Source organism: Onychostruthus taczanowskii, unplaced genomic scaffold, assembly GCF_017590055.1.
Source record: "Onychostruthus taczanowskii isolate IOZ18803 unplaced genomic scaffold, ASM1759005v1 scaffold131, whole genome shotgun sequence".
Classification (NCBI taxonomy): domain Eukaryota; kingdom Metazoa; phylum Chordata; class Aves; order Passeriformes; family Passeridae; genus Onychostruthus; species Onychostruthus taczanowskii.
The window spans coordinates 143,565-155,778 of NW_024498474.1; positions in this window are offsets into that span (position 1 = coordinate 143,565).

Here is a 12,214-nt window from a genome sequence, read left to right on the forward strand (position 1 = left end):
AGGTTAACAGGGAACAGCAACAGGATCAGACAAAAGAGACCAGGATTAACTCTGGAGTGAGACGCAGACACAGCTGGACTCAGCATGACAGTGATAAAATCATCACCACCATCACAGAACAAGAGTCTGGATTTAAAAAATACACAGTCAAGAAATGTCAGCAACAGGCACTCTGGAAAACAGAGAGGAAATCAGGGAGGGGAACATGGAGAACACTCCGAATGCAGCCTTTTGGAAGGTAATAGCTGTTGTTGGAGCTGTCAGCTATAAACCACTCACAAGACAGATGCACTTGAAATGTCCTGTCCAATAAAGATCCCAAATGTCACTCAAAATGATCAGACTATTTATTACAGACAGCAATGGAAACATGAAAGAAGGCATGGGATGGCAGAACAGAGACAGATGGACTCTTTGCTACATGTCATTTAGCATCAATCAGTGACAAGATTTATTAACACAGTTGCTGCTTTAATGCATTGAACAAGCTTAAAAGCATTCAAGGCACTGGATGGCAAGTGATCATTAAAATGCACATTACAAGGCTTCAAAAGCTCCAACAGTCTGCTGCTGAAAATATCCAGTACCATTCATTTACCAAAAAACCCCAAACCTTAAGAACAGACGACATTTGATTTCTGAAGAATTAAGGCTGCTTCTCTACCAGCAGTAGATGACCTGAACATCCACATTACGCTGCTGATCCTGCTCCTGCTCTTCCTTCACCCAGCTCTGCTCGTTCCCTTAACCTTTAACAGATCCTGGCAAGGACCCAGTGGAAGCAGGACAGAACGAGTGCCAACAGGACAGACGGAGCAGAGCTCGCAGGGAGGCAGCACCGAGCTGCTGGATCCCAACTACCACGTGTTTTCCCAGCACAAACATCTCTCCGTTCGTGTACCCTTATTTCCCAAAGCAGCTCTGATCCATCAGCACTGTGCATTATCCCATGGTGCTTCCAGGAGAAATGCACCAAACAACGAAGACTTCTCACACTGGAACAGACCACAGCCCTTTCCTCATTCCCTCACTGACAGAGCTCTTCCCCAGCTCGGAGCTGCCAGGCCTGGGGAGCTCTGCTTTTTGCCATTTCCAAACACTTTTCTGTAAGCCAAGCTACCTCTGTAGAAGTATTTTCTAGGGGAAAAAATACATGGAAAACATTCAGAAAAAAAGGACCTCATTGTATACTTTTCATTCCTAAGCTGTTCTGAAAGACAGGAATCTAAATAGCAATGCCCATTTTCACCATAAATGATGAATAAAAGTATATTATTATATTACATATTTTTGTAAAGGTTTAAATGATTTTATGGAATTATGAAAATCCTACATTTCTCTGAAACCATCTTTTCATGGAAGACCAGTAGGAAAAATTCCAACTATTCAGGAATGATCCCAAAGATACTTTGGTGTCAAGAGAGAGAGAATATTTCCAGAAAAAAATAACCAGAGAAAGAGGAAAAGAGCCCTTTTTCCACCCTGCTCCTTCTCCCAGTATTCACAGCCTTCTAATGAAGCCTTTCAGCAATGTTTATCCACTAAGACACTTAAAGACTAAAAGGCAGAAAACAAAACCTCCAACACTTATTCCAGTGGGATGCTTGAGATGGAAACTTTAAAACCCTTGCAATTTTCACAAGGAGATATTTTTGTTATCATACTGACACTGACAGAAGATTTAATGTTTGCCATCTCTCTAAAATCCTTCAATCAGCTGAATTCTCTGTACACAACAGCAAATCTGCTTGACAGACACCACCCTGACACACAGCTATGAAGAATGGGGGTCATACATACATACATACATATATATATATATATATATATATATATTCAAACATACTGCCAGAACTACAGGAACTGAGGCTCTGGCCTTTTTGTCCAAGCTCCGTTGCTTGGCAACTCATGGAAGCTTTTTTAAGAACATTTTTTGGAAAAAAGGCCCTGTTGTTTAACAACAGAGCTTTGAGGATTGGAACTGTGGAGTTTTCAGTAGCTCAGAGTCAGTAACATGATTCTTAAGGAGAAAATCACTCTGCCACTGAGAACTTTTCCCCCATTTCAGAAGCAGGAATTCCTGGTTGCTGCCTTCCCTGTTCCTTTTTCTTTCCAAGCCAACACTGACCATGATCTCCTGGCATTTCCCTGCTCCTCCCCTGCACAAGGACGGTGCCGGCCACGTCTCCTCCCCGCAGGATCCTTCCAGGAGCGCGGGTGCGGAAGGACAAACGGCGGCCGGGATCCGCTGGGTGTCCCCGGAGCCCTGAGCAGGTCAGACTCGCCGCCCTTGCAGCCACAAGCGGCTCTCCCCGTTTGCTGTCCCAGCACAATTCCAGCCCGGCCGGCTGGCCAGAGCACGGCTCCCGTCCCCACGAAGGATCTGCCGGCTCCAACAAGCGCTTGGGCAGCGGGCACGGCGGCGCCAAGGGAAACACTCCCGGCTGTTTGCCTGGCCGGGAACGGGAGCTCCATGGGCAGCCAGACAAACAGCAACAGGATCCATTAGAGGGGATGAGGAGGAGATGTTCTGGAGGGGCACTGGGTTAATTCTGGTCACATCATTTCAGTGATGTGCTGACTCTGGGTATTTGTTCAGACAGCACCGTGTGCCTGCCTCCAGCCTCAGTGGCTGGGGTTTATTTCCTCCTGTGGGGAACGAGAAAGGCAAAACGCGACCAAAATTTGTTGTGCCAAATGGAAAGGCTTGTGCTCAAGTGCTCCCAAAATTGCAATTCAAAAGCCAGGAAAGAAAGCAGTCTGAGATGTACATCGTTTGCTGCTTGATTAAAACACTTACAGAAGCCTTGAACTGTTAAGAATAATAAGTAGGTTCTCAGTGCATGATTTCTAATTCAATTATTTTTAAGAGCTGCTAGAAGTATAGCTAAGCATTATCACCTTTGCCCCAAAATCATGGTAGCAACACAGCAAATGAATAATTCCAGCAGATAGTATTAGGAATTAGTCTGTAGCTATTCCATGAGACTCTACTGCAATGTATCACATAATAAACAGAAATAAAAAGCCAAGTTCCACAACTGTCTCACCAGGCTGACACTCTGGGATGCAGTTTTACATGGAAGGATAAATATGCTAACCTAGGACGTGAATATTTGAAACTCGTTGGAGAGAAAATTTAATATGGCTTCCAAACAATATTTGTGCTGTGCCATCTGAAAGAACATTTTATAAATGTTACTGTTTTCGTAAACATTAAAAATGTTTAGTCTCAATCTGGTAGATTTCATTCCCTGATGCCTAATGAGCCTTGTTTTTCACCTTTATGATTCCTGGTGTAGAGCAGGGCCCAGCTGGTTCTGATACAAAGCATCCCAGCAGATCCCTCACCCACGTTTGGGTTAAATTTAGGTACCTTCAGCTCAAGGAAATGCTTTGGTTTAAATTATGTGACATTTCTCAACATTCTGTATTGAATGACATACCCAAATTTGGCTACATATTTTCACCAAAAAGAATGGAGAAAAGGAAGAAAAAGCAGAGTCCAATGCTCTGAGCAAAACTAATATTGTCAGAGCTATGAGTTTAATCACGTGCATCCCGTGGAACAGGGAACAGTTCAGCAACACCAAGGCCATCGGTGCCCAAAGGCCTCGCTGCTGAAAAGAGCCACAAGATCAATGTGAAATTCCACCTGTGCTGGCAGTGCCAGGGCCCTCCAGATTCCTTCTTTGCCTGACTTGTGCCCGGAGCAGCGCCCTGCACAGGCAGCTCCAGACAAAGCGCGGCACCAGCAGGGCCGGGCAGACACCGGCACTGCCAGATCCCGCCGGCCTGGGGCGCTCAGAGGAGGCAAGGATCGGCCCTTGGAGCAGGATCAGCCCCTGTGCTTCAGGCAGAGACCAAACGGGAGCAGAAACCTCATGTGAGCAATCCCATAATGCTGCCAGCACAGCACTCCGCCCTGAAACCAGCTTCTTACTCAAGTCCTTCTTTTACAAGTAACTTGAAATGAATTCCTGGTGCAAAAACCCCACATTCCCTACTTTTTCTCTTCACAGACTGGCTCACAAACAATAAACATGCAGAAGGGACCAAAGCAAGGCTCCCTGTATCGCTCCAAACTGACCTGAAAAACCGACCAGAGCTGGACAGACAATGGCTGAGCAAATCCCAGTAATGCAAAGAAATGTTAGCTGGTGTTGGTACTGCTGTTACTGAAATGGAATGTTCAGTGATGACCTAGGAACAAAAGGATCAGCTCAGAGCAAGGACATCAGAGACTAAAAATGCAAAGTAATCCTCAAGAGAATTAAAAACTGCAATTAAATGAAGTTGCTCAGTGCTGTAAGCGCTGCTCCTCAGTGATCTTTTGGCCACGTGCCCAGTTTTGGTTCCATTTTTCACTCAGAGCCCTTGTCAGACACTCTCCCAGCTGCAGCAGTTCCAAGGGGAATGCAGCGAGTTCCAGCATCCAGCGGCTGTGGTTCCAAACCCTGGCTGCTTCCAGAGCTCTGCTGGAAACTCGTGTGCCTGTGCAGAGACCTGAGGCACAGCAATGAGGGATGGCTGTGTCCAGCTGGACTGAAGCCATCGTTGTCACATCCCTCATTCCACACGTGGCTCATGTCTCAGCCTTACTCTCTGTCCTGCAAACTCCTAGAAACCAATGGCACACAAAAAAGGCTTTGTTTACTTCTCACCACGGGGTCAGAGACCTGCCCTGGAGGGAAATAAAACCCCTCCATGGCACTTCCACGTTTTGGCAATTCCATCTACCCAGGGTCAGCAGCTGGACCTCCAGAAATCATCCTGGGGAGGAGAAACTCACTTCTGTCTCTCTGAACCAGGTCTGGCACTTCCCAACTTTTCTCTGCATTCACAAGGACCAGATTTTCCAGCAACAACACTGAGAAAAAGCGCAATGCCTGCCACACACGCCTTCTCCAAACATTTCATTTTTTATTACAGTTGGGAGGGAAAGCTGCATCATCCTCCCTGTTTCAGGCACAGATAAACCAAGAGGCAATAGGAGAACAAAAAGAACACAGGAATATTTACAAATTGCTAATACATTTTCCCATTTTAAACCATAGTATTTGGGAAAATGGCCTCTGTCACCCAGATGAAGCCTACATGGATGCTTTAAATCCACTTAACCCTGATGATGTTTAACAGGTGAAAACTCAAATGCCAAACAACCTGAACAAACGCTGTTTGCATCGGTTCTTTCAGATATTTTATACAAATACACAGACTAAATTTACACGTGACCCAGATTTTTTCAGTTGCTCAAGAGCGGAGAAGATTTGGAATAAATCCACAGCAATCCAACATGACAGAAAAAACAAACAATCAAACAACAGGAACATTGCATATGAGCCCCTGCTTATGAGCAATCAATAAGCAATTATTGAAGTGAACCCACTTCAGAAGCAAATAAAAATATCAACTCAGAAAAAATTAAAAATCCTTTAAAGCCGAGTCTTAGTTTATGTGTGAAAAAGATGACCCCTTCTCTGCAGAGGAAAAAACAACTGTACCCTGAAATTGTTTCATAAACCAGAGCATCTCCCATTTAGCTGTTTTATTCACTTCTCAATTCCCAATTATTTATGTCAACATTCAGCTCTGCAACTCTGAACTTGTGCTGGCTGATCACGAGTAACTCAAATATCTGATTCCAGGCAAGGATAAATTCTATAACCATGGCAGTTCTTCCAGTACTAATTCATGTCTAGACTTCCTTTTAAGGATCAAATCCAGAATCAAGTTAATGGCTGTTTAAATTTACTCATTCTGTTCCCTGGCTCCATTTTCTTACAAAAGATGTCAACTGCTATTGCACCACTGGTCTGAGAAATGGCAATCTCTTGGGAAAATCTGTGGAAGTCTCTGTGTGTCTCAGGCTGCCAAGGCACCAGCAAGACAAAAAGCTGTAGAAAGACTTCACTGTTCCCAGACTTCTGATTCTTCATCAAATATGACAGCAAAAAAAAAAAAAAAAAAAAAAAAAAAAGAGTTTAAAATTAACAAAACTCAAAAGGATCAGAAAATGCCTACAACTGAGAAAGGAAGAAAAGATTTTGAAGTCTTCTACTGAGATGTCAGGAATGGGAGCTGTGTTACCAGTGCTGCTGCAGGAGCGCCTCAGGTGACATCATGCCCACACTCCCACGTGCTCACCAAAAATCAAATCACGATGCTTTGGCACATGGCAAACACCTAATGCAAAAAGATGCTGAACAGTTTTTAAATTTGCAATAAACTATATTCCTCACTTTCAGTTCCTCAGTCCTCAGCTCTAAAGAAATCTGTGTTTGTTTGGTTGTTTTGTTTGGTTTTTTAATTTACCTTGACATCTGTGTACAGATCAGTGGTTCACAGAACAATTTCCTGAGCAAGGACAGTTCCCAGCATCAGCAGATTTATGTCAAAGGCTGCCAACAGATGAAGTCATTGCAGGAACAAATTTATATTTATCAGAAAATGAAACAATCCTGCAAACCTCTTTCCATTTAATCGCACAAGTCCTGCTCTCCTGCCTGTGATCCAAGCACCCACGGGGATTAAGAGCATTACAAGAAGAAACACTTTGCCCAAACAAATTATTCCCTTGCAAAGACAAAAGAGAAAGGACACCAGATGTTCAAAAAGAATTGGGTGTAGACTTAAGAATCAAAAAGGATGATGAATATGGACCATGAAATAGAGCATTAAGAAATGTGATAAGCATCTGTTGAGTAATAAATCCAGTCTTTGTGCAGCTCTTTCTTCAAGGTGAATTTAATGGGAAAGTTTTCCAGTCAGAAAATGCTGGTCCGTTAAAGAATCACCTACCACCAAATAAAACACTACTTGTCTATGAAATAGAAGCCTTGCACTTCGATCAATTGATAAATAAATGGCTGCTTTTAAGGATATATAATCCAGATGGAAAGCCATAAGTGACCCACCTTGTGAGAAAACACAAGCAGAGACAGAACCCTTGGAAAACGTGCACAGAGCATTTTCATCCCAGGTTTTTCCACTGAGGATGTACAGCTTGGAAGGGACATCCTGGCATCACTGCAGGGACCTCGGCTAAGGTTCAGAAACCTTGGTGAATAACAAATGTGACCTCCTCAGCATCTTAAAAGGCATTTATTCCAGTACATTTGCCTTGTACTGAAACTTGAGATAGGGAAAAATTAAAATCTGATCATCTCATCTTAAAAAATCAGCAAACTCTGGGCTTCCTCCTCAGTTCACCACATAATTTCTCAGAAGGAAAGCAGGACCATATGGCACATGCTATTTTAATTGTTTTGCATATTAAACACAGAATAGTTAATACTTGCTCTTTGTCCCTGTGGGAGACCGGAGGGATGACTGAATGACTCCAAACAACCAGGTGAGAAGTGTGGGAAGAAGAGGGAGGGATCTGCAGAGGTGGGATGTCACTGCTCCACCCGCACCGCCTGAGCCTCAGTCAGCCTCTGTCCGCACACACAAATGGAGGGGCCAAATGCAGGGCCTGACACAAAATGGCAGAGTGACTGCACAGACTCACACAAAATGGTGCAGTGCCCCACAGCCTGACACAAGATGGTGGAATATTCCACAGCCTCACAAAAAATGGCGGTCTGACCCCACAGCCTCACAAAAAATGGTGGAGTGAGAGCACAGACTCACACAAAATGGTGGAGTGTCCCACAGCCCAACAGAAAAGGGAAGAGTGTCCCACAACCCCACACAAAATGGCAGTCTGAGCCCACAGCGCGACACAAAATGGCGGAGTGACTGCACAGACTCACACAAAATGGCGGTGTGTCCCACAGCCCCACACAAAAGGGCAGCATATTCCAAAGCCTCACAAAAAATGGTAGTCTGACTCCACAGACTCACATAACATGGCGGAGTGTCCCACAGCCCCACACACACAATGGCAGAGTGACTGCACAGCCCCACACAAAATGGCGCTCTGACCACAGCCTCACACAAAATGGCAGAGTGTCCCACAGCCCCACACAAAATGGCGGGCTGACCGCACAGCCCGGCTCACACCAGCAGAGTGTTTCCCTCGCGTGCCCTTACCCACCATGGCAGACCAACAGCCCCACGTTCCCCTGCCCTTACCCAAGATGTCGGCCTGTCCCCCTCATGGCGCCGTGTGTCCGTGCGGCCCCTCGGGGCCCATCAAAGCACGGCCGTGCCCAGGAGCCCCAGGGGAGCGGAGCGGAGCCCAGGCCATGCCCCGAGCCTCGAGGACTCCCCTGCCGTGGACTCCAGGCCGCTCAGGGCACGTTGGCCCAGGGCTCCCAGGGCAGGAGCCGTTCATTCCGCGGCACGAGAGCTCCTGGGCTGGGGCTGGCCCCGCTCTGCCCGGCAGCCTCTGCTGGGGGGGACGGGGCAGGACAGGACAGGAGAGGCTGCAGCAGGGAGAGCAGGAATTGCCCCAGCCGAGCCTCTGGCCGCACACGGGCTGGCTCAGAGCAGGAGAACTCAGCAGCAGAGACCGAGCTGGGAAACTCCCATGGGACAGGGAACACAACCAAGGGTCACATCCCAGAGAGAGCAGCCACCAGAGCCTCTGGAAATAATGCTGATTTTCCAGGGTGTTTTATCAGCACCGCGGGCTCAGGTTTGAAGTGGGAGCTCATCTGACTGATTGCTCTGGGTTTCTGTGGAAGCTGGTTGCTCTGGAAAGCTTCAGGTGAACAGCAGAATCCCTGCTTTTGTGTCTGGCTGCGAGCATTTGGGCTATATTCCATCCCTGCTGGCCTAAATGTGCACAGCTCCTTTCCAAGGGCTGAATTCACAGTCTGCACGTCCATGCTGCTCCTCTAGAACAGCTTTTATCTGCAAACAGCTGTACTCTGAAGGGAGTCTGCATGCAAAATACCTGGGAAGTGCAGGGATTCCGTTCCTCTATCAGTATTTGAAGTCACTGCTCAAGTTTTACTAACCCTTTGCTCTGAGCAAACTCTTTCCATCTTTACCCTTTACTTCAATAACTGATTAGAATTTCTAACTTCTAACACCACGATGTGTTGCTGCTCATCTTTCACCTCCTCACCTTTGGATGTTCATTCATGATTTAACTTCCCGCTTCCTTACTGATTTTTATCTGTGTTCTGCAGGTGACCAGACCAGCTCTGTTCATCTCTCACGGAATTGCAGATCAGCAGCTGCTGCACTGCTCTAACAGATCAGTAAAATCATTTCTCATTATTTCTCAGCTTTTGGAAAATATCCACATCACGTGGAGGCCTCAGTGTCTGCACATAAAAACCATCATCTCCACAAACACACAATTTAGCTGCAGTGTTGTTCCAGGCCTGCCCTCCCTTTTTTTGCACTCATCAGCAGCACAAAGCCGTGTGCCTGCTGCAGCCACAGCATGAGGGTTCTCTCTTCCAGCCTGTCTGGGGGAAGATCCAGCCTGCCCTGGGCAGTGCCTGGCAGGAGAGGAGAAGTGTCCCAGCCCCTGCAGGGTAACAGCATTTAACAATCACCCACTGCAACCCACCCTCACCAGGCTTGGGGAATTCTGCACAGTGCCTGGAACAGGGAACTGAGCAATGGCACCCACGCTTGGGTACAAACATTCTCTGACATGACAACTGACAGGACACACCATGCTGAAAACAGGCAGGACTGATTTTCACTCCTACATTGTGTCAGAAATCCAACCTCAGACTCTCCCTTTCTCCATCTTTCCTTCACATGCTGCATCCAGCTCAGTCATGCTAACAAGAGCAGAAGTGTGTTTCCAGAACGCACAACATTTAAACTTACATCCTGCTAGGAATGTTAGAGCTCAGCTGCAGGCCTGCTGGCACCAATTCCCAACCTGCCACGTCTCAGAGAGTTCTCACACGTAAACAGGGCACTGCAACAAAGGCATTGCCTCCTCCAATCATCACTTGTTTAAATGAAGCAGATCAACGTACATTTCACTCTAAAAATATCCTATTATTCTACATGCAGCCACAATATTATACAGCATTTCTGGGGGTGGAATTAAATCCATAACAAAGCACAAAACCATCTCAGACACTGCTGCAGCAGTGAGGAGGAATGCACTTCATTGAGCTTGAAGCAATGATCTCCAGAGGCTCAGGAGCAGTTGCTCAGTGCTGTGACAGTCACACTACCCCAGTGACAATTTCCTGCCTTGATTCCCACTCCAGCGGTACTGAGGGAGTGACTGCAAAGCCTTTGGGGTCAATTTGCTGGGATACAATTAGCAAAAAGAGCAGGTGAGTTCCCTTTCTTCATCCACACTGCAGCAATGAAGTCTAAAGAACAGAAACTCATCTAAAGCATGACTTGGCTGAATGATGACAGAAAATAAAAACACTCAGCCCAACACCCTGAAGCACAACAGCACACGGACACAGGAGGAGATCCAGCAGAATCACACTTGTCTGTAGAACTCCTGTACAACCAAGCACAACCAAGTGGATCCCTCTTGAAGGAAAATCTGCAATTTTCTGCAATTTGAATTCTTTGAGAATGGCACAGAGAACATCAAACTGCAGTGAACATTTAGATTTGAGTGCAAACTCTCCCAGCTATCTTTTCCCTTTCCTTAAGAGAACCATTTCAGATCCAGCTTTAGCTATCTTCATGTCTTTTGAGGGCACTTTCAAGCAAAATCACTGAATTAATTTTTTTACAAAGTACTTTACAAGTGAAAGGAGGAAAATGCTGGTCCATGAATACTTGATCGCTCCACATTTCCAGGAAACACTGAATTAAGTCTCAAAAAGCCAATGACATCTTGCTTGAGGGATGCTGCCCTTTGTGAGGGTCACATGAGTGCCCCATCCCTTCCTGGTATTTATGAAGGTCATTTGAACAGTTAATTTTTTTTTTCAAAAAGTATGAGTGCACAAGAACCACATTGTTTGCTTTGGTGTTTCCTGTAATTCTTGCTAGATGCCAAGGTGTAAATCCCACACAGAAATGCCAAATTGTTTGTGTGGGCAGAGGCTGGGCCCAGCTTCATTGTCCAGCCCCCCATGGCAGCTGAAGCTGTCTCAGATTTAGGAATTCTGTGTGTCGGAAGGGAGCCCCTGAAGGGCTGAAATGTGGGAGACAGATTTAATGATTCCAAGATTTGCTGCTGTTAATGCAGCATGCATGAAAAGATACAGGTTGTTTCATTCTGGTCTTTTAAAGGAAAAGGCTTTTAATGTTATTTTGATAGTGAAATTGGATTCTGTGCACACAGGAACCTAAAAGCTGTACTTCTATTTATGTATCTTGGCATAATTACACCATTTCAGATGCCAGGTGCTGTAAATGGAAATTCTCAAAGCACACATGCAGACACACAGTGGAGTTCTCCAAGTGCAGCTCAGGGCAGCCATGGCCCACACTCATTAATGCTTTTCTCCCTCAAACAAGAGTTCCAGCAAAATTCTGTTGTTGAGATTTTGTATAAATTAAATTCAGAAAAGCAAGAGTCTTTGTTGACAAGAACTGAGCTACAGAAATAACTGCTGGTAACTTTCAGGGCTGGAGCTCTGAATCTCATTTCAAGTATTCATGAACCATAGAATCATTTTATTAAATATTAATATTCATAACAGTGGGGCTAAACATCAAATTCTTCCTACTGACTACTGCCTTCATCTAGAAGATTAATTAAATTGGGTTCCATAAGGGCAGTGATTTTGTTTCAGAAGCCATTTGTAAAGCAGTGCTCTCGTTATCCCAATGTTACCTTGGGGCAGTAAATTCAGCAGCGGCACTGCAGGCGACTCTGCTCACATTCCATTAATGCACTGGAGAGCCTGATGCTTCTTAACGAGCCTCAGACACAGGGAAATGATTAACTCCAGAGTTTTGTTTCATATTAAAATATGCTGATTTCTCCTGCAAAAACAAGATGGCAAACTCTGTGAACCAGAAAAAAAATTACAGATTCCCTGCACTGTGTTCCACAATGAGAAAAAGGCTGCTAAATAATGTTTCATAGAAAAATACCAATTTTTAAAATGAGCTACTACATCATGATTTCAGCAAGTTCCTGGGCAGGACTCAAATGCCCTCAGGCTGGTGGAGGAATTGAGCCCAAGTTTCCTATTTCTTAAACAAGCTGGCCTTAAAGATAACAGTGCAGGGGCACTGCCATCCTGTGTGAGTTTGCTAAGCAAGAACTCAGCTTATCTGATTTAAAGAATGAGTGCTTTTAACCATGCAGCAAATATTTTGTAACTTTGTTTTTACTTCATTTGTGCATTTACTGCATTTTCATCCA